The 23,367-nt window shown below is 27.8% G+C and overlaps 1 long non-coding RNA gene across 3 annotated transcripts; it reads right to left on the bottom strand.

The window, feature by feature from the left end:
* Positions 1–8,167: 8,167 nt before the first annotated feature.
* LOC135265408 (uncharacterized) lies at positions 8,168–10,579 on the bottom strand. Of its 3 annotated transcripts, none has more exons than XR_010333060.1 (3): positions 9,534–10,579; positions 8,439–8,556; positions 8,168–8,385 (listed from the first exon to the last, which is right to left on the bottom strand). It is a non-coding gene; the product is annotated as an uncharacterized LOC135265408 (long non-coding RNA). The 3 variants fall into 3 exon arrangements; XR_010333061.1 differs by having other exon boundaries at positions 8,439–10,088; positions 10,175–10,579; XR_010333059.1 differs by having other exon boundaries at positions 8,439–10,579.
* Between the last annotated feature and the right edge of the window lie 12,788 nt (positions 10,580–23,367).

Below are 23,367 nucleotides of genomic sequence, written 5' to 3'. Positions count from 1 at the left end.
TATCAATTTTTACTTTTTCACCAAAATTTAAGGTGATAAAATTTCCTACAAAATAGTTATTTGCATTTTTCCTGTAGAACTAACCATAAGCGAGATATAAGTTTGAAAGTAATTAATAATTAAAAAAAAGTGTTTTAACAGAAAATGTCTTGTGATTTATAATACACTTAATTTATTGGGTCCAATACTTTATTAGAAGAAAAAGGAGGTGACATAAAAGTCACTGAAGTTTTCAGAGTCGTTTTTAAATGCTGCATTTTTGTCTTCGTCTCAAACATTGAAAACTGAATTACATTTTTGTTCAGTAACAGTTACAGTTTTCTTATTGGTTTTTTGTTTATAACTCGAAAACAGTTACTCCTATCAAATTTTATCTTTCTTTCAAAATTAAAGCTGATAAAATTTCCAACAAAGTAATTATTTGCATTTTTCTTGTAGGACCAAGCATAAGCGAGTTATAGAGATGAATATAAATAATATCTAACAAAAATTTGCTTTAAAATAAAATGTTTGAAAAACTGAAATTAAACTAAATTAATTGTGTCTAACACTTTAGTGGAGGAAAAAGGAGAAGACATAAAAGTCTTTAAAGGTTTCAGAATCGTCTTTAGTCGTCATATTAATAACAATAACATTAATAAACTAATAGTACTAAATTTGCTTATATGCAAACGCTGCATTAAGGTAATAGTTTTTTGGTTTCTTGCTTATATCTCGAAAACAGTTACTCCTATCAATTTTTACCTTTTCACCAAAATTAAAGATGATAACATTTCCTGCAAAATAGTTATTTGCATTTTTCATGTAGAACAAACCATAAGCGAGATATAAGTTTGAAAATAATTAATAATTAAAAAAAAATGTGTTTTAACAGAAAATGTCTTGTGATTTAAAATACACTTAATTTATTGGGTCCAATACTTAATTAGAAGAAAAAGGAGGTGCAAATAAATATTTTGTTGGAAATTTTATCAGCTTTAATTGTGAAAGAAAGATAAAATTTGATAGGAGTAACTGTTTTCGAGATATAAGCAAAAAACCAATAAAAAAACTGTAACTGTTACTGAACAAAAATGTAATTCAGTTTTCAATGTTTGAGACGAAGACGAAAATGCAGCATTTAAAAACGACTCTGAAGACTTCAGCGACTTGTATGTCACCTCCTTTTTCTTCTAATAAAGTATTGGACCCAATAAATTAAGTGTATTTTAAATCACAAGGCATTTTCTGTTAAAGCACTTTTGTTTTAAATATTAATTATTTTCAAACTTATATCTCGCTTATGGTTAGTCGTACATGAAAAATGCAAATAACTATTTTGTAGGAAATTTTATCAGCTTTAATTTTAATAAAAAGATAAAAATTGATAGAAGTAACTGTTTTCGAGATATAAGCTAGAAACCAAAAAACTGTTACATTAATTAAGCGCTTGCATATAAGCAAATTTAGTACTATTAGTATTATTATTATTAATGTTATTGTTATTAATATGACGACTAAAAACGACTCTGAAGACTTTAGTGACCTTTATGTCTTCTCCTTTTTCCTCTACTAAAGTGTTAGACACAATTAATTTGGTTTAATTTTAGTTTTTCAAACATTTTATTTTAAAGAAAATTTTTGTTAAAGATTATTTATATCCAACTCTATAACTCGCTTATGGTTAGTCCTACAAAAAAATGCAAATAACTATTTTGTAGGAAATGTTATCAGCTTTAATTTTGAAAAAAAGATAAAAATTGATAGAAGTAACTGTTTTCGAGATATAAGCAAGAAACCAATAAGAAAACTGTAACTGTTACTGAACAAAAATGTAATTCAGTTTTCTATGTTTGAGACGAAGACGAAAATGCAGCATTATTATTATTATTAATGTTATTGTTATTAATATGACGACTAAAAACGACTCTGAAGTCTTTGGTGACTTTTATGTCTTCTCCTTTTTCCTATACTAAAGTGTTAGACTCAATTAATTTAGTTTAATTTCGGTTTTTTAAACATTATATTTTAAAGCAAATTTTTGATAAAGATTATTTATATCCAACTCTATAACTCGCTTATGGTTGGTCTTACAAAAGAAATGCAAATAACTATTTTGTAGGAAATTTTATCAGCTTTAATTTTGAAAGAAAGATAAAAATTGATAGGAGTAATTGTTTTCGAGATATAAGCAAAAAACCAAAGTAAAAACTGTTACAGTTACTGAACAAAAATGTAAGTTTTCGAGATATAAGCAAGAAACTGTTACCTTAATTAAGCGCTTGCATATAAGCAAATTTAGTACTATTACTATTATTATTATTAATGTTATTGTTATTGATATGACGACTAAGAACGACTCTCAAGACTTTGGTGACGTTTATGTCACCTCCTTTTTCTTCTAATAAAGTATTGGACCCAATAAATTAAGTGTATTTTAAATCACAAGACATTTTCTGTTAAAACACTTTTTTTTTAAATATTAATTATTTTTAAACTTATATCTCGCTTATGGTTAGTCCTACATGAAAAATGCAAATTACTATTTTGTAGGAACTTTTATTTTTTAGTTTTTCAAACATTTTATTTTAAAGCAAGTTTTTGTTAAATATTATTTATATCCAACTCTATAACTCGCTTATGGTTGGTCCTACAAGAAAAATTCAAATAACTATTTTGTAGGAAATTTTATCAGCTTAAATTTTGAAAGAAAGATAAAAATTAATAGGAGTAACTGTTTTCGAGATATAAGCAAAAAACCAATAAGAAAACTGTAACTGTTACTGAACAAAAATGTAATTCAGTTTTCAATGTTTGAGACGAAGACGAAAATGCCGCATTATTATTATTATTAATGTTATTGTTATTAATATGACGACTAAAAACGACTCTGAAGTCTTTGGTGACTTTTATGTCTACTTCTTTTTCCTCTACTAAAGTGTTAGACTCAATTAATTTAGTTTAATTTCGGTTTTTCAAACATTATATTTTAAAACAAATTTTTGTTAAAGATTATTTATATCCAACTCTATAACTCGCTTATGGTTGGTCTTACAAAAGAAATGCAAATAACTATTTTGTAGGAAATTTTATCAGCTTTAATTTTGAAAGAAAGATAAAAATTGATAGGAGTAATTGTTTTCGAGATATAAGCAAAAAACCAAAGTAAAAACTGTTACAGTTACTGAACAAAAATGTAATTCAGTTTTCAATGTTTGAGACGAAGACGAAAATGCAGCATTTAAAAACGACTCTGAAGACTTCAGCGACTTTTATGTCACCTCCTTTTTCTTCTAATATAGTATTGGACCCAATAAATTAAGTGTATTTTAAATCACAAGACATTTTCTGTTAAAGCACTTTTTTTTTAAATATTAATAATTTTTAAACTTATATCTCGCTTATGCTTAGTCTTACATGAAAAATGCAAATAACTTTTTTGTAGAAAATTTTATCAGCTTTAATTTTAGTAAAAAAATAAAAATTGATATAAGTAACTGTTTTCCAGATATAAGCAAGAAACCAGAAAACTGTTACCTTAATTAAGCGTTTGCATGTAAGCAAATTTAGTACTATTAGTATTATTATTAATGTTATTGTTATTAATATGACGACTAAAAACGACTCTGAAACCTTTAGTGACTTTTATGTCTTCTCCTTTTTCCTCTACTAAAGTGTTAGACACAATTAATTTAGTTTAATTTTAGTTTTTCAAACATTTTATTTTAAAGCAAGTTTTTGTTAAATATTATTTATACCCAACTCTATAACTCGCTTATGATTGGTCTTACAAGAAAAATGCAAATAACTATTTTGTAGGAAATTTTATCAGCTTTAATTTTGAAAGAAAGATAAAAATTGATAGGAGTAACTGTTTTCGAGATATAAGCAAAAAACCAATAAGAAAACTGTAACTGTTACTGAACAAAAATGTAATTCAGTTTTCTATGTTTGAGACGAAGACGAAAATGCAGCATTATTATTATTATTAATGTTATTGTTATTAATATGACGACTAAAAACGACTCTGAAGTCTTTGGTGACTTTTATGTCTTCTCCTTTTTCCTATACTAAAGTGTTAGACTCAATTAATTTAGTTTAATTTCGGTTTTTTAAACATTATATTTTAAAGCAAATTTATGTTAAAGATTATTTATATCCAACTCTATAACTCGCTTATGGTTGGTCTTACAAAAGAAATGCAAATAACTATTTTGTAGGAAATTTTATCAGCTTTAATTTTGAAAGAAAGATAAAAATTGATAGGAGTAATTGTTTTCGAGATATAATCAAAAAACCAAAGTAAAAACTGTTACAGTTACTGAACAAAAATGTAAGTTTTCGAGATATAAGCAAGAAACTGTTACCTTAATTAAGCGCTTGCATATAAGCAAATTTAGTACTATTAGTATTATTACTATTATTAATGTTATTGTTATTGATATGACGACTAAGAACGACTCTCAAGACTTTGGTGACTTTTATGTCACCTCCTTTTTCTTCTAATAAAGTATTGGACCCAATAAATTAAGTGTATTTTAAATCACAAGACATTTTCTGTTAAAGCACTTTTTTTTTAAATATTAATTATTTTTAAACTTATATCTCGCTTATGGTTAGTCCTACATGAAAAATGCAAATTACTATTTTGTAGAAAATTTTATTTTTTAGTTTTTCAAACATTTAATTTTAAAGCAAGTTTTTGTTAAATATTATTTATATCCAACTCTATAACTCGCTTATGGTTCGTCCTACAAGAAAAATGCAAATAACTATTTTGTAGGAAATTTTATCAGCTTTAATTTTGAAAGAAAGATAAAAATTGATAGGAATAATAGTTTTCGAGATATAAGCAAAAAACCAAAGTGAAAACAGTTACAGTTACTAAACAAAAATGTAATTCAGTTTTCAATGTTTGAGACGAAGACGAAAATGCAGCATTTAAAAACGACTCTGAAGACTTCTGTAACTTTTAAGTCACCTCCTTTTTCTTCTAATAATGTATTGGACCCAATAAATTAAGTGTATTTTAAATCACAAGACATTTTCTGTTAAAGCACTTTTTTTTTAAATATTGATTATTTTCAAACTTATATCTCGCTTATGGTTAGTCCTACATGAAAAATGCAAATAACTATTTTGTAGCAAATTTTATCAGCTTTAATTTTAGTAAGCAGATAAAAATTGATAGGAGTAACTGTTTTCGAGATATAAGCAAGAAACCAAAAAACTGTTACCTTAATAAAGCGCTTGCATATAAGCAAATTTAGTACTATTAGTATTATTATTATTAATGTTATTGTTATTAAATATGACGACTAAAAACGACTCTGAAGACTTTGGTGACTTTTATGTCTTCTCCTTTTTCCTATACTAAAGTGTTAGACAAAATTAATTTAGTTTAATTTCAGTATTTCAAACATTTTATTTTAGAGCAAATTTTTGTTAAATATTATTTATATCTATCTCTATAACTCGCTTATGCTTGGTCCTACAAGAAAAATACAAATAACTATTTTGTAGGAAATTTTATCAGCTTTAATTTTAGTAAAAAGATAAAAATTGATAGGAGTAACTGTTTTCGAGATATAAGCAAGAAACCAAAAAACTGTTACCTTAATAAAGCGCTTGCATATAAGCAAATTTAGTACTATTAGTATTATTATTATTAATGTTATTGTTATTAATATGACGACTAAAAACGACTCTCAAAACTTTGGTGACTTTTATGTCTTCTCCTTTTTCCTCAACTAAAGTGTTAGTCTTAATTAATTTAGTTTAATTTCGGTTTTTCAAACATTTTATTTTAAAGCAAATTTTTGTTAAAGATTATTTATATCCTACTCTATACCTCGCTTATGGTTGGTCCTACAAAAAAAATGCCAATAACTATTTTGTAGGAAATTTTATCAGCTTTGATTTTGAAAGAAAGATAAAAATTGATAGGAGTAACTGTTTTCGAGATATAAGCAAAAAACCAATAAGAAAACTGTAACTGTTACTAAACAAAAATGTAATTCAGTATTCAATGTTTGAGACAAAGACGAAAATGCAGAATTTAAAATCGACTCTGAAGACTTCAGTGACTTTTATGTCACCTCCTTTTTTTTCTAATAAAGTATTGGACCCATTAAATTAAGTGTATTTTAAATCACAAGACATTTTCTGTTAAAGCACTTTTTTTTTAAATATTAATTATTTTCAAACTTATATCTCGCTTATGGTTAGTCCTACATGAAAAATGCAAATAACTATTTTGTAGGAAATTTTATCAGCTTTAATTTTGAAAGAAAGATAAAAATTGATAGGAGTAATTGTTTTCGAGATATAAGCAAAAAACCAAAGTAAAAACTGTTACAGTTACTGAACAAAAATGTAATTCAGTTTTCAATGTTTGAGACGAAGACGAAAATGCAGCATTTAAAAACGACTCTGAAGACTTCAGCGACTTTTATGTCACCTCCTTATTCTTCTAATAAAGTATTGGACCCAATAAATTAAGTGTATTTTAAATCACAAGACATTTTCTGTTAAAGCACTTTTTTTTTAAATATTAATAATTTTTAAACATATATCTCGCTTATGGTTAGTCTTACATGAAAAATGCAAATAACTATTTTGTAGAAAATTTTATCAGCTTTAATTTTAGTGAAAATATAAAAATTGATATAAGTAACTGTTTTCCAGATATAAGCAAGAAACCAAAAAACTGTTACCCTAATTAAGCGTTTGCATGTAAGCAAATTTAGTACTATTAGTTACTATTAGAATTACGAATACGCGTAGCTCTAAAATGGCGACCACGACACACGTCTGTAAACAGTGCCGTGAATCAGTAAATATAAACATCGACAAAGTGATCCTTTGTTATGGAAAGTGCAACACATGCATTCACTATGCATGCAGCCCATACAAACCTGGAGAAATCAAGGTACTAGATAACTACAAGGAAAATATCAAATGGGTGTGCGACTCCTGCAGAATCAGACCCTCGCAAGAGGAAGCGATGAGACACCTTATAGATATTGTAAGTAACCTTAAGGGAAAAATTGACGACTGTCTGAAACAAATACAAAATCAAAACGGAACAATACAAAGGTTAGATCAGCTGTTAGCGGAGTCACAAACCAAATCGTCCAAACCAATAACAAGATCCAACAAAGGACACACAGATGTCATCACAAACCAAGAAAGAGAAAACCTGACGAACGTAAAAGCTCAGAAAAAAAGTAACAAGCCATCTGACAGGGAGATAGAAAACAACAAGCAAAAAAAACAAGTTGACAAGGAGGGTAACACAGTCCAGGACAAAAAACCCGAAACAAGCCAATCATTAAACCAACGAAACGACGAAAAAGAAAAAGACATCAGGACAAAGGTTGCAAAAAAATCGAAACAGGACGTAATCACAGGGACAGCTAGAGTAGATGAGGCTGACGGCTTCAGAGGCGCCCGTAAGATGGGATGGCTGTTTGTTGGCCGTGCAACAAGTACTACGACAGAAGATAAAGTATCAAATTATCTCAAACAACTACATCCTGATGAACATTTCACCGTGGAAGAACTACCCAAGCACATCAACAATAAGAGTCAAAATAAATCCTTTAAAGTTGGACTACGATTTGAATTAGTAGAAGAAATGATGAAACCTGAGTCGTGGCCCGAAAACCTAACCATACAGAGGTTCAAGTTTTTTCGAAGACCCCAACAAATCGGTAGGTTTTGAAAACCTAACCACAATAATAAACTATAACATACAATCACTATCGAAAAAAATAGACGCACTGACTATACAGTTAACAGAAGACGAAGTAGACATTGTAATTATCACTGAGCACTGGTGCAAGGACAACACCCTGGAAAGCTTAACCATCCCAGGATATAATATTATAAGCCACTTTAGCAGATCACTTAACCAGCATGGCGGATCCTTAATCGCAACAAGGGAGGGTATTTCCGCAAAAAATATTGAAGGCATTAGACCCCTATGTGAAGAATTCACTGCAGAAATCTCAGCTGCTGAGATTCCTTCAAAAAACTTAATAATAATGGCGGTATATCGATCTCCAAATCAGAACTTCAAGCACTTCATAGATAAAATTAATGAAGCACTAGAAAACCTGACACAAAGGAACCACTCTAGACGATACATTGTCGCTGGGGACTTTAACACCAATATTCTCAAGGATGGCGTCGAACAATCTTTATTAATCGAAACTTTCACAACATATGGTATGCAACCACTAATGAGAGAGGCATCTAGAACAACTGAAACTTCTTCTAGCTGCATAGATAATATATTTTCAAATATTAACATAGAAGAAATCTTCTCAAAAGAGACAAAAAGTTGGTGCATGTCTGATCACTACTGTCAAGTCCTGAAGATTAAGAACCCAGTGCAAGAACCTAGAAAACCAGAAAAACATATATACAGAAGAATAAATGAACAGAATACTTACTACTTTAAGGAGTACTTAACCGGAATTGAGTGGGCTCGTGTCTTCAAACACCGTAATGCAAAAGAGGCCTACACTGTCTTCCATACAACTCTGACAGCTGCCTTTGACAAATTCTTCCCTAGAAAAGAAAAAATTAATAAACCAAAATTCAATAAGAGACCTACGTGGATTAGTAAAAAAATCATGAGTATGAAAAATACACTAGAAGCTCTACAAACAATAGCAAGAGTTGAGAAAAGCCAACAATCAGCTGAGGTCTTCAAGTCATATAAACGCAGCTACTTCCAAGAAATTGAAGAAAACCACAGAAACTACAACGCTTATATCCTAAACAATGCTGATAATAAGCAAAAAGCCATTTGGAAAATCATCAATACAAAAACGAAGACAAGCAATACCAAAGAATGCAAATTGAATGCCGACGACCTCAATCTCTACTTTGCCACGATAGGAGAGAAAACGTCAGACAGTATAAAAAAAATCGACAAAGATCCTTGTGATTTCCTCAAGGCGTGTAAAAGCAATGCAAAATCGTTTTGGTTAGCGCCTGTTAGTGAAGAAGAGGTCACAAGACTGATAAGATCCTTAAAATGCAAAAACTCCAAAGATGTGTACGATATGTCTACGTCATTTTTGAAAGAAATACTACTAGAAATTACAAATCCACTTACTATGCTCATAAACAAAAGTTTTATTGAAGGATACTTTCCTGACGAGTTAAAGGTGGCAAAAATTATTCCGGTTCCAAAAGAAAAAGGCGAAGTAGAAAACATCAACAAATTTAGACCAATCTCTATTCTACCTACAATTTCAAAAGTCTTCGAGGCTGCTCTGAAGAATCGTTTAATGAAGTATCTTGAGCAAAATGACTTATTTAGTGAGTCACAACATGGCTATAGAAGTGGTAGATCAACCATTACTGCAGCATTGGATCTATACAAGAAAATAACAAGAGCCCTAGATAACCGAGAAATGGTAGAAGTAGCGATGTGCGATCTAAGCAAAGCGTTTGACACCCTGCCACACAAGTTGATTCTACAAAAATTACAACACTATGGGATACGAGGGATCACGCAAGAAATTTTTAAGTCCTACCTTGAAAATAGAACCCAGATAGTAAAATGGAATGAAAAATGGTCAAAGCCTCTGCCAACAAGGTGTGGAGTGCCCCAGGGATCAATCCTCGGTCCACTGCTATTTATAATCTATGTAAATGACTTGCCTATCAATATGAGAGTGGATGGACAGTGTCTATATGCGGATGACACTTCCTTCTGCATCAAAGAAGAAACAGAGGATACGCTAAAACCAAAAATGAGAAAAATCCTTGAAGATGCCAATGAATGGTTCACAGCAAATAAACTGAAACTCAATGGAGACAAGACTCAGGAACTATTTATATCTTCAAAACCCACCAACGTCACATCGGTAAAATTCTTGGGATTTTACCTAAATAGCAAAGCATCTTGGAAGGACCACATTCAGGAAACCTGCAAAAACCTAGCATCAGCTTTATTCAGTATCAGAAGAATCAAGAATATCTCAACTCCCCAAGCTGCAAGGGTGACATACTTTGCTAACTTCCACAGCAAAGCCACCTATGGTATACTTCTATGGGGTACTTCATCAGATGCTGACAAGATCTTCGTCCTGCAAAAGAAAGCAATCAGAATCCTGTGCCAAATGAACTATCGGGAAAGCTGCCGCCCAGCCTTCAAACAACAACAAATTCTTACCATCCCTTCCGCGTACATATTGAGCTGTCTGAGGTACGTCCACAACCACCTCCACGAGTTCATCAAGAATGGCTCATATCACGAGCATAACACAAGACACGCTGACGCGCTCTCAACACCGTACCATCGGCTTAAAGTGTCACAGCACAGCATTGACCATTGGGGCCCGAAGCTTTATAACAAGCTTCAGGACCCGATGAAGAGACTAGCTCCGGCTCTGTTTGAGAAGAAGGTAAAGGACGCACTATTAGAAATGAGTTATTATTCTATCCAAGAGTTCCTGGATAACCCTCCAGATTTAAAATAAATGTATGTATTGTCCCATATACACTTACATGTACATAATTATATGACGCGCCATGTATTATTTATTGATGGCAATAAATCTATTATTATTATTATTATATTATTATTAATGTTATTGTTATTAATATGACGACTAAAGACGACTCTGAAATCTTTAGTGACCTTTATGTCTTCTCCTTTTTCCTCTACTAAAGTGTTAGACACAATTAATTTAGTTTAATTTTAGTTTTTCAAACATTTTATTTTAAAGCAAGTTTTTGTTAAATATTATTTATATCCAACTCTATAACTCGCTTATGGTTGGTCCTACAAGAAAAATGCAAATAACTATTTTGTAGGAAATTTTATCAGCATTAATTTTGAAAGAAAGATAAAAATTGATAGGAGTAACTGTTTTCGAGATATAAGCAAAAAACCAATAAGAAAACTGTAACTGTTACTGAACAAAAATGTAATTCAGTTTTCAATGTTTGGGACGAAGACGAAAATGCAGCATTATTATTATTATTAATGTTATTGTTATTAATATGACGACTAAAAACGACTCTGAAGACTTTGGTGACTTTTATGTCTTCTCCTTTTTCCTATACTAAAGTGTTAGACTCAATTTAATTTCGGTTTTTCAAACATTATATTTTAAAGCAAATTTTTGTTAAAGATTATTTATATCCAACTCTATAACTCGCTTATGGTTGGTCTTACAAAAGAAATGCAAATAACTATTTTGTAGAAAATTTTATCAGCTTTAATTTTGAAAGAAAGACAAAAATTGATAGGAGTAATTGTTTTCGAGATATAAGCAAAAAACCAAAGTAAAAACTGTTACAGTTACTGAACAAAAATGTAAGTTTTCGAGATATAAGCAAGAAACTGTTACCTTAATTAAGCGCTTGTATATAAGCAAATTTAGTACTATTAGTATTATTATTATTATTAATGTTATTGTTATTGATATGACGACTAAGAACGACTCTCAAAACTTTGGTGACTTTTATGTCACCTCCTTTTTCTTCTAATAAAGTATTGGACCCAATAAATTAAGTGTATTTTAAATCACAAGACATTTTCTGTTAAAGCACTTTTTTTTTAAATATTAATTATTTTTAAACTTATATCTCGCTTATGGTTAGTCCTACATGAAAAATGCAAATTACTATTTTGTAGGAAATTTTATTTTTTAGTTTTTCAAACATTTTATTTTAAAGCAAGTTTTTGTTAAATATTATTTATATCCAACTCTATAACTCGCTTATGGTTCGTCCTACAAAAAAAATGCAAATAACTATTTTGTAGGAAATTTTATCAGCTTTAATTTTGAAAAAAAGATAAAAATTGATAGGAATAATAGTTTTCGAGATTTACGCAAAAAACCAAAGTGAAAACTGTTACAGTTACTAAACAAAAATGTAATTCAGTTTTCAATGTTTGAGACGAAGACGAAAATGCAGCATTTAAAAACGACTCTGAATACTTCTGTGACTTTTAAGTCACCTCCTTTTTCTTCTAATAAAGTATTGGACCCAATAAATTAAGTGTATTTTAAATCACAAGACATTTTCTGTTAAAGCACTTTTTTTTAAAATATTAATTATTTTCAAACTTATATCTCGCTTATGGTTAGTCCTACATGAAAAATGCAAATAACTATTTTGTAGGAAATTTTATCAGCTTTAATTTTAGTAAAAAGATAAAAATTGCTAGGAGTAACTGTTTTCGAGATATAATCAAGAAACCAAAAAACTGTTACCTTAATTAAGCGTTTGCTTATAAGCAAATTTAGTATTATTAGTATTATTATTATTAATGTTATTGTTATTAATATGACGATTAAAAACGACTCTGAAGACTTTGGTGACTTTTACGTCTCCTCCTTTTTCCTCTACTAAAGTGTTAGACCTAATTAATTTGGTTTAATTTCGGTTTTTCAAACATTTTATTTTAAAGCAAATTTTTGTTAAAGATTATTTATATCCAACTCTATAACTCGCTTATGGTTGGTCCTACAAAAAAATGCTAAAAACTATTTTGTAGGAAATTTTATCAGCTTTAATTTTGAAGGAAAGATAAAAATTTATAGGAGTAACTGTTTTCGAGATATAAGCAAAAAACCAAAGTGAAAACTGTAACAGTTACTGAACAAAAATGTAATCCAGTTTTCAATGTTTGAGACTAAGACGAAAATGCAGCATTTAAAAACGACTCTGAAGACTTCAGTGACTTTTAAGTCACCTCCTTTTTCTTCTAATAAAGTATTGGACCCAATAAATTAAGTGTATTTTAAATCACAAGACATTGTCTGTTAAAGCACTTTTTTTTTAAATATTGATTATTTTCAAACTTATCTCTCGCTTATGGTTAGTCCTACATGAAAAATGCAAATAACTATTTTGTAGGAAATTTTATCAGCTTTAATTTTAGTAAAAAAATAAAAATTGATAAGAGTAACTGTTTTCGAGATATAAGCAAGAAACTGTTACCTTAATTAAGCGCTTGCATATAAGCAAATTTAGTAAAGTTAGTATTATTATTATTATTAATGTTATTGTTATTAATTTGACGACTAAAAACTTGAGACGAAAATGCAGCATTTAAAAACGACTCTGAAGACTTCAGTGACTTTTATGTCACCTTCTTTTTCTTCTAATAAAGTATTGGACCCAATAAATTAAGTGTATTTTAAATCACAAGACATTCTCTGTTAAAACACTTAATTGATAGGAGTAACTGTTTTCGAGATATAAACAAAAAACAAAAAAACTGTTACCTTAATTAAGCGCTTGCATATAAGCAAATTTAGTACTACTAGTATTGTTATTATAAATGTTATTGTTATTAATATGACGACTAAAGACAACTCTAAGACTTTTGTGACTTTTATGTCTCCTCCTTTTTCCTCTACTAAAGTGTTAGACACAATTAATTTAGTTTAATTTCAGTTTTTCAAACATTTTATTTTAAAGCTAATTTTTGTTGAATATTAAAAACTATAAAATGGCTTAGATTGCCTAAAAACACAGATCACACATGATCTTTTGCATAGAAATGAGAAAACGCTCATGTAACACACAAAATAAGCTCCATTTTTCCTTATTAAAAGTATTATTATTATTATTACTTTTGTTACTATTACTATTATTATTATTATTATTATTATTATTATTATTATTATTATTATTATTATTATTATTATTATTATTATTATTATTATTATTATTAACTTTTGTATAGTAAATGTTTTTATATCAGTTTTAAAACAAGTCATTAATTTTAGCCAATTTCTTGCCTAAAAACTATAAAATGGCTTAGATTGCCTAAAAACACAGATCACACATTATCTTTTGCATAGAAATGAGAAAACGCTCATATAACACAAAATAAGCTTCATTTTTGCTTAGAAAACCTAGCTTACTTTTATTACTACTATTATTATTATTTTTATTATTATTATTATTATTTCTATTATTTTTATTATTATTATTACTATTATTATTATTATTATTATTTATATTATTATTATTATTATTATTATTATTATTATTATTATTATTATTAGTATTATTATTAACTTTTGTATAGTAAATGTTTTTATACCAGTTTTAAAATGAGTTATTAATTTTAGACAATTTCTTGCCTAAAAACACAGATCACAGATGATTTCTTGCATAGAAATGAGAAAATGCTCATATAACACACAAAATAAGCTTCATTTTTGCTTAGAAAACTAAGCTTACTTTTATTACTATTATTATTTTTATTATTATTATTATTATTATTATTATTATTATTATTATTATTATTGTTAATGTTATTGTTATTATTATTATTATTATTAAAAACTTATATTAAACAGACAGAAAACGTCGTATTCTGACACAAAAAAACGAATTACGTTATAGACTTGACGAGAACGGCGTATCTCGGACTCTTATAGGACTCTTATAGGGTCAAAAAGTATCAGTTTGGATTAAAACAAATTATTTTTGTTGACTCTCAGTCTGAATTGTTCATCAGTTCAAACAAAAACGGCTTATTTTAGACGATCTTTTGCTTTGAACAAGAAAACTTACATCGAATATACTAAAAACGTATTAATCTGGCATAAAAGAGCAATTTATGTATCACTTTGGATAAAGGCAGCTAATCCTATTCGTTTCATTGCCTAAAATAGACAAAATTGTTAAAAAAACTAACAAAAACGCTGTATTCTAGCACAAAATACTAATTACATTATAGTTTCGACGAGAATACCTTATTTGGAATGATTCTATGCTTCCAAAAGAGTAAATTTTTATTAAACAGATGCCAAACATCATGTTTTGTCCTATAAAGACATTTTATATTGCAGTTTGTATTAAAACAAAATATTTTCGTTGATTCTTTGTTAGAAGCAGCAAACCTAACATTAAAGAATCTGAAAACTTTGTATTCGGACACAAACCACCGAATTTTGTATCAGTTTAGACAAAAACGGTTGATTTTCGACAATATTTTGCTTTCAACAAGAAAACTTATATCAAACTGACTAAAAACGTCTTATTTTAGCACAAAACAAATGATTTGCGTTATAGTCTTAAAGCTGATTTATGCCACAGTTTGGATAAAAACCAAATATTTTTGTTAATTCATTGTTACAAACAAGAAACCTTACATCAAGGAAACTGAAAACCCCTTATTCAGGCACAGAAATTCGAATTACGTTTCAGTCTGGACAAAAACTGCTTATTTTAGACGATCTTTTGTCTTGAACACGAAAACTTACATTAAAAAGATTAAAAACGTCTTATTCTGGCTGAAAACTGCAAATTATATATTACTCTTGATAAAAGCAATTTATCCTGATTACTCCTTTGCTTAGAATAGAGCAAACTTGTATAAAACTTAATGAAAACTTTAAATTTCGTCTCAAAGAAATAATTTACGTTATAGTTTTGACCAGCACTGTTTATTTCAAACGAATTTATGATTCGAAACTAATGAACTTTTATGGGGCAGATGCAAAACCACATATTACCATATAAAGCGTTGTTTTAAAGCAAAGTATTACCTTTTGCACCAAGAAATTTCACGTCAAAGAAACTGAAAACTTCGTATCCATGCATAAATATCGAATTACGTATCAGTTTAGGCAAATACAGCTTATTTTAAACGATTCCTTGCTATAAACAAGAAAAATTTTATCTAGCATATTGAAAACGTCTTATTCTCGAAAATAAGAGCAAATTATGTATCAGTTTTAACAAAAGCGGATTACTCTGTTTGATTCTATGCTTAGAGTAGAGTAAACTACTATAAAACGTAATGAAAACTCTATATTCAAGCTCAAAAGAACAAATTACGTTATAGTTTTGGCAAAAAAAAAATATTTCGGACGATTTCATACTTTGAAGTAAGCAAACTTTAATTGAACAAGTGCGAAAGCTAATACTTTGCTTTAAAATAACGATTTATGTGGTAATATGGTATTTTGCATCTGTCCTATAAAAGTTTACTCGTTTCGCTCCATTGAATCATTCGAAATAAATTATTTTGACACAACAACAACGAAAATAATTTGTTTTTGTTTAAACTGTATCATAAGTCGCTTTTATAAAACGAACTAAGACGTTTGGCATTTGTTTAGTGAAAGTTTTCTCGTTTGGGGACAAAATCGTTTGAAATTAACAGTTCTGGTCAAAACTATAACGTAAATTATTTCTTTGAGACGAAATTTAAAGTTTTCATTAAGTTTTATACAAGTTTGCTCTATTCTAAGCAAAGGAGTAATCAGGATAAACTGCTTTTATCCAAAGTAATACATAATTTGCAGTTTTGAGCCAGAATAAGACGTTTTTAATCTTTTTAATGTAAGTTTTCGTGTTCAAAAGAAAGAGTCGTCTAAAATAAGCAATTTGTGTCTAGACTGAAACGTAATTTGATTTTCTGGACCTGAATAAGAGGTTTTCAGTTTCTTTGATGTAAGGTTTCTTGTTTGTAACAATGAATAAACGAAAATCATTGGTTTTAATCTAAACTGTGACATAAATCGTTTTTTAAAGGCGAAATCAGACGTTTTGCCTCTTTTCAGTGAAAGTATACAGGTTTCAAAGCATAGAATCGTTTGAAATTAACAGTTCTCGTCAAGACTATAACGCAAATCTTTAAAGTGATACAAAGAAATAATTTACGTTATAGTTTCAATTTCAAACGATTTTATGCCCCCAAACGAGAAAACTTTCACTAAACAGATGCCAATCGTCTTAGTTCGTTTTATAAAAGCGACTTATGTTACAGTTTAAACAAAAACAAATTATTTTCGTTGTTGTTGTGTCAAAATAATTTATTTCGAATGATTCAATGGAGCGAAACGAGTAAACTTTTATAGGACAGATGCAAAATACCATATTACCACATAAATCGTTATTTTAAAGCAAAGTATTAGCTTTTGCACTTGTTCAATTAAAGTTTGCTTACTTCGAAGTATGTAATCGTCCGAAATATTTTTTTTTGCCAAATCTATAACGTAATTTGTTCTTTTGAGCTTGAAGATAGAGTTTTCATTACGTTTTATAGTAGTTTACTCTACTCTAAGCATAGAATCAAACAGAGTAATCCGCTTTTGTTAAAACTGATACATAATTTGCTCTTATTTTCGAGAATAAGACGTTTTCAATATGCTTGATAAAATTTTTCTTGTTTATAGCAAGGAATCGTTTAAAATAAGCTGTATTTGCTTAAACTGATACGTAATTCGATATTTATGTATGGATACGAAGTTTTCAGTTTCTTTGACGTGAAATTTCTTGTTGCAAAAGGTAATACTTTGCTTTAAAACAACGCTTTATATGGTAATATGTGGTTTTGCATCTGCCCCATAAAAGTTCATTAGTTTCGAATCATAAATTCGTTTGAAATAAACAGTGCTGGTCAAAACTATAACGTAAATTATTTCTTTGAGACGAAATTTAAAGTTTTCATTAAGTTTTATACAAGTTTACTCTATTCTAAGTAAAGGAGTAATCAGGATAAATTGCTTTTATCTAGAGTAATATATAATTTGCAGTTTTCAGCCAGAAAAAGACGTTTTTAATATTTTTAATGTAAGTTTTCGTGTTCAAGACAAAAGATCGTCTAAAATAAGCAGTTTTTGTCCAGACTGAAACGTAATTCGAATTTCTGTGCCTGAATAAGGGGTTTTCAGTTTCTTTGATGTAAGGTTTCTTGTTTGTAACAATGAATTAACAAAAATATTTGGTTTTTATCCAAACTGTGGCATGAATCAGCTTTAAGACTACAACGCAAATCTTTTGTTTTATGCTAAAATAAGACGTTTTTAGTCAGTTTGATATAAGTTTTCTTGTTCAAAGCAAAATATTGTCGAAAATCAACCGTTTTTGTCTAAACTGATACAAAATTCGGTGGTTTGTGTCCGAATACAAAGTTTTCAGATTCTTTAATGTTAGGTTTGCTGCTTCTAACAAAGAATCAACGAAAATATTTTGTTTTAATACAAACTGCAATATAAAATGTCATCATAGGACAAAACATGATGTTTGGCATCTGTTTAATAAAAATTTACTCGTTTGGAAGCATAGAATCATTCCAAATAAGCTATTCTCGTCGAAACTATAATGTAATTAGTATTTTGTGCTACAATACAGCGTTTTTGTTAGATTTATTAACAATTTTGTCTATTTTAAGCAATGAAACGAATAGGATTAGCTGCCTTTATCTAAAGTGATACATAAATTGCTCTTTTATGCCAGATTAATACGTTTTTAGTCTATTCGATGTAAGTTTTCTTGTTCAAAGCAAAAGATCGTCTAAAATAAGCCGTTTTTGTTTGAACTGATGAACAATTCAGACTGAGAGTCAACAAAAATAATTTATTTTAATCCAAACTGATACTTTTTGACCCTATAAGAGTCCTATAAGAGTCCGAGATACGCCGTTCTCGTCAAGTCTATAACGTAATTCGTTTTTTTGTGTCAGAATACGACGTTTTCTGTCTGTTTAATATAAGTTTTTAATAATAATAATAATAATAATAATAATAATAATAAAAATAATAATACTAATAATAGTAATAATAATAATAATAATAAAAATAATAATAATAATAAAAGTAAGCTTAGTTTTCTAAAAATGAAGCTTATTTTGTGTTATATGAGCGTTTTCTCATTTCTATGCAAGAAATCATCTGTGATCTGTGTTTTTAGGCAAGAAATTGTCTAAAATTAATAACTCATTTTAAAACTGGTATAAAAACATTTACTATACAAAAGTTAATTATAATAATAATAATAATAATAATAGTAATAAATAAAATAATAATAATAATAATAATAATAATAATAATAATAATAATAATAATAACAATAATAATAATAAAAATAATAATAATAGTAATAAAAGTAAGCTTAGTTTTCTAAGCAAAAATGAAGCTTATTTTGTGTGTTATATGAGTGTTTTCTCATTTCTATGCAAGAAATCATCTGTGATCTGTGTTTTTAGGCAAGAAATTGTCTAAAATTAATCACTCATTTTAAAACTGGTATAAAAACAATACTATACAAAAGTTATAATCGGTTTTTAATAATAATAATTATAATAATAATAATAATAACAATAATAATAATAATAATAATAATAATAATAATAATAATAATAATAATAATAATAATAATAATAATAATAATAATAATAATAATAACAATAATAATAATAATAATAATAATAACAATAATAATAATAAAAATAATAATAATAGTAATAAAGTAATAAAAGTAAGCTTAGTTTTCTAAGCAAAAATGAAGCTTATTTTGTGTGTTATATGAGTGTTTTCTCATTTCTATGCAAGAAATCATCTGTGATCTGTGTTTTTAGGCAAGAAATTGTCTAAAATTAATAACTCATTTTAAAACTGGTATAAAAACATTTACTATACAAAAGTTAATAATAATAATAATAACAATAATAATAATAATAATAATAATAGTAATAGTAACAAAAGTAATAATAATAATAATAATAATAATACTTTTAATAAGGAAAAATGGAGCTTATTTTGTGTGTTACATGAGCGTTTTCTCATTTCTATGCAAAAGATCATGTGTGATGTGTGTTTTTAGGCAATCTAAGCCATTTTATAGTATTTAATATTTAACAAAAATTTGCTTTAAAATAAAATGTTTGAAAAACTGAAATTAAACTAAATTAATTGTGTCTAACACTTTAGTAGAGGAAAAAGGAGGAGACATAAAAGTCACTAAAGTCTTCAGAGTCGTTTTTAAATGCTGCATTTTCGTCTTCCTCTCAAACATTGAAAACTGAATTACATTTTTATTCAGTAACTGTAACAGTTTTTACTTTGGTTTTTTGCTTATATCTCGAAAACAATTACTCCTATCAATTTTTATCTTTCTTTCAAAATTAAAGCTGATAAAATTTCCTACAAAATAGTTATTTGCATTTCTCATGTAGGACTAACCATAAGCGAGATATAAGTTTGAAAATAATTAATATTTAAAAAAAAAGTGCTTTAACAGAAAATGTTTTGTGATTTAAAATACACTTAATTTATTAGGTCCAATACTATATTAGAAGAAAAAGGAGGTGACATATAAGTCACTGAAGTCTTCAGAGTCGATTTTAAATGCTGCATTTTCGTCTTCGTCTCAAACATTGAAAACTGAATTACATTTTTGTTCAGTAACAGTTACAGTTTTCTTATTGGTTTTTTGCTTATATCTCGAAAACAGTTACTTCTATCAATTTTTATCTTTTTTTTAAAATTAAAGACCAAAATGCAGCATTTAAAAACGACTCTGAAGACTTCAGCGACTTTTATGTCACCTCCTTTTTCTTCTAATAAAGTATTGGACCCAATAAATTAAGTGTATTTTAAATCACAAGACATTTTCTGTTAAAGCACTTTTTTTTTAAATATTAATAATTTTTAAACTTATATCTCGCTTATGGTTAGTCTTACATGAAAAATGCAAATAACTATTTTGTAGGAAATTTTATCAGCTTTAATTTTAAAAAAAAGATAAAAATTGATAGGAGTAACTGTTTTCGAGATATAAGCAAAAAGCCAATAAGAAAACTGTAACTGTTACTGAACAAAAATATAATTCAGTTTTCAATGTTTGAGACGAAGACGAAAATGCAGCATTTAAAATCGACTCTGAAGACTTCAGTGACTTATATGTCACCTCCTTTTTCTTCTAATAAAGTATTGGACCTAATAAATTAAGTGTATTTTAAATCACAAAACATTTTCTGTTAAAGCACTTTTTTTTTAAATATTAATTATTTTCAAACTTATATCTCGCTTATGGTTAGTCCTACATGAGAAATGCAAATAACTATTTTGTAGGAAATTTTATCAGCTTTAATTTTAGTAAAAAGATAAAAATTGATAAGAGTAACTGTTTTCGAGATATAAGCAAGAAACCAAAAAACTGTTACCTTAATTAAGCGATTGCATATAAGCAAATTTAGTACTAAAAACAACTCTGAAGACTTTGGTGACTTTTATGTCTTTTCCTTTTTCCTCTACTAAAGTGTTAGACCCAATTAATTTAGTTTAATATCGGTTTTTCAAACATTTTATTTTAAAGCAAATTTTTGTTAAAGATTATTTATATCCAACTCTATAACTCGCTTATGGTTAGTCCTACAAAAAAATGGAAATAACTATTTTGTAGGAAATTTTATCAGCTTTGATTTTGAAAGAAAGATAAAAATTGATAGGAGTAACTGTTTTCGAGATATAAGCAAAAAACCAATAAGAAAACTGTAACTGTTACTAAACAAAAATGTAATTCAGTATTCAATGTTTGAGACGAAGACGAAAATGCAGCATTTAAAATCGACTCTGAAGACTTCAGTGACTTTTATGTCACCTCCTTTTTCTTCTAATAAAGTATTGGACCCATTAAATTAAGTGTATTTTAAATCACAAGACATTTTCTGTTAAAGCACTTTTTTTTTAAATATTAATTATTTTCAAACTTATATCTCGCTTATGGTTAGTCCTACATGAAAAATGCAAATAACTATTTTGTAGGAAATTTTATCAGCTTTAATTTTAGTAAAAAGATAAAAATTGATAGGAGTAACTGTTTTCGAGATATAAGCAAGAAACCAAAAAACTGTTACCTTAATTAAGCGCTTGCATATAAGCAAATTTAGTACTAAAAACAACTCTGAAGACTTTGGTGATTTTTATGTCTTTTCCTTTTTCTTCTACTAAAGTGTTAGACCCAATTAATTTAGTTTAATATCGGTTTTTCAAACATTTTATTTTAAAGCAAATTTTTGTTAAAGATTATTTATATCCAACTCTATAACTCGCTTATGGTTAGTCCTACAAAAAAATGGAAATAACTATTTTGTAGGAAATTTTATCAGCTTTAATTTTGAAAAAAAGATAAAAATTGATACGAGTAACTGTTTTCGAGATATAAGCAAGAAACCAAAAAACTGTTACCTTAATAAAGCGCTTGCATATAAGCAAATTTAGTACTATTAGTATTATTATTAATGTTATTGTTATTAATATGACGACTGAAGGCGACTCTGAAACATTTAGTGACTTTTATGTCTTCTCCTTTTTCCTATACTAAAGTGTTAGACCCAATTAATTTAGTTTAATTTCGGTTTTTCGAACATTTTATTTTAAAGCAAATTTTTGTTAAAGATTATTTATATCCAACTCTATAACTCGCTTATGGTTGGTCTTATAAAAGAAATGCAAATAACTATTTTGTAGGAAATTTTATCAGCTTTAATTTTGAAAGAAAGATAAAAATTGATAGGAGTAATTGTTTTCGAGATATAAGCAAAAAACCAAAGTGAAAACTGTTACAGTTACTGAACAAAAATGTAATTCAGTTTTCAATGTTTGAGACGAAGACGAAAATGCAGCATTTAAAAACGACTCTGAAGACTTCAGTGACTTTTATGTTACCTCCTTTTTCTTCTAATAGAGTATTGGTCCCAATAAATTAAGTGTATTTTAAATCACAAGACATTTTCTGTTAAAGCACTTTTTTTTTTAAATATTAATTATTTTCAAACTTCTATCTCGCTTATGGTTAGTCCTACATAAAAAATGCAAATAACTATTTTGTAGGAAATTTTATCAGCTTTAATTTTAGTAAAAAGATAAAAATTGATAGGAGTAACTGTTTTCGAGATATAAGCAAGAAACTGTTACCTTAATTAAGCGCTTGGATATAAGTAAATTTAGTAATATTAGTATTATTATTATTAATGTTATTGTTATTAATAGGACGACTAAAGACAACACTGAAACATTTAGTGACTTTTATGTCTTCTCCTTTTTCCTCTACTAAAGTGTTAGACACAATTAATTTAGTTTAATTCCGGTTTTTCAAGCATTTTATTTTAAAGCAAATTTTTGTTAAATATTATTTATATCCAACTCTATAACTCGTTTATGCTTGGTCTTACAAGAAAAATGTTAATAACTATTTTGTTGGAAATTTTATCAGCTTTAATTTTGAAAGAGAGATAAAATTTGATAGGAGTAACTGTTTTCGAGATATATGCAAAAAACCAATAAGAAAACTGTAACTGTTACTGAACAAAAATGTAACTCAGTTTTCAATGTTTGAAACGAAGACAAAAATGCAGCATTTATTTAAGAGTCGTTTTTAATCGTCATATTAATAACAATAACATTAATAATAATAATACTAATAATACTAAATTTGCTTATATGCAAACGCTTAATTAAGGTAACAGTTTTTTGGTTTCTTGATTATATCTCGAAAACAGTTACTCCTATCAATTTTTATCATTTTACTAAAATTAAAGCTGATAAAATTTCCTACAAAATAGTTATTTGCATTTTTCATGTAGGACTAACCATAAGCGAG

The sequence above is a fragment of the Tribolium castaneum genome, chromosome 2 (genome assembly GCF_031307605.1).
Source record: "Tribolium castaneum strain GA2 chromosome 2, icTriCast1.1, whole genome shotgun sequence".
NCBI classification, from domain to species: Eukaryota; Metazoa; Arthropoda; class Insecta; order Coleoptera; family Tenebrionidae; genus Tribolium; species Tribolium castaneum.
Note: the sequence above shows the minus strand (reverse complement) of the source record. Positions and strands in the feature narration are given on the sequence as shown.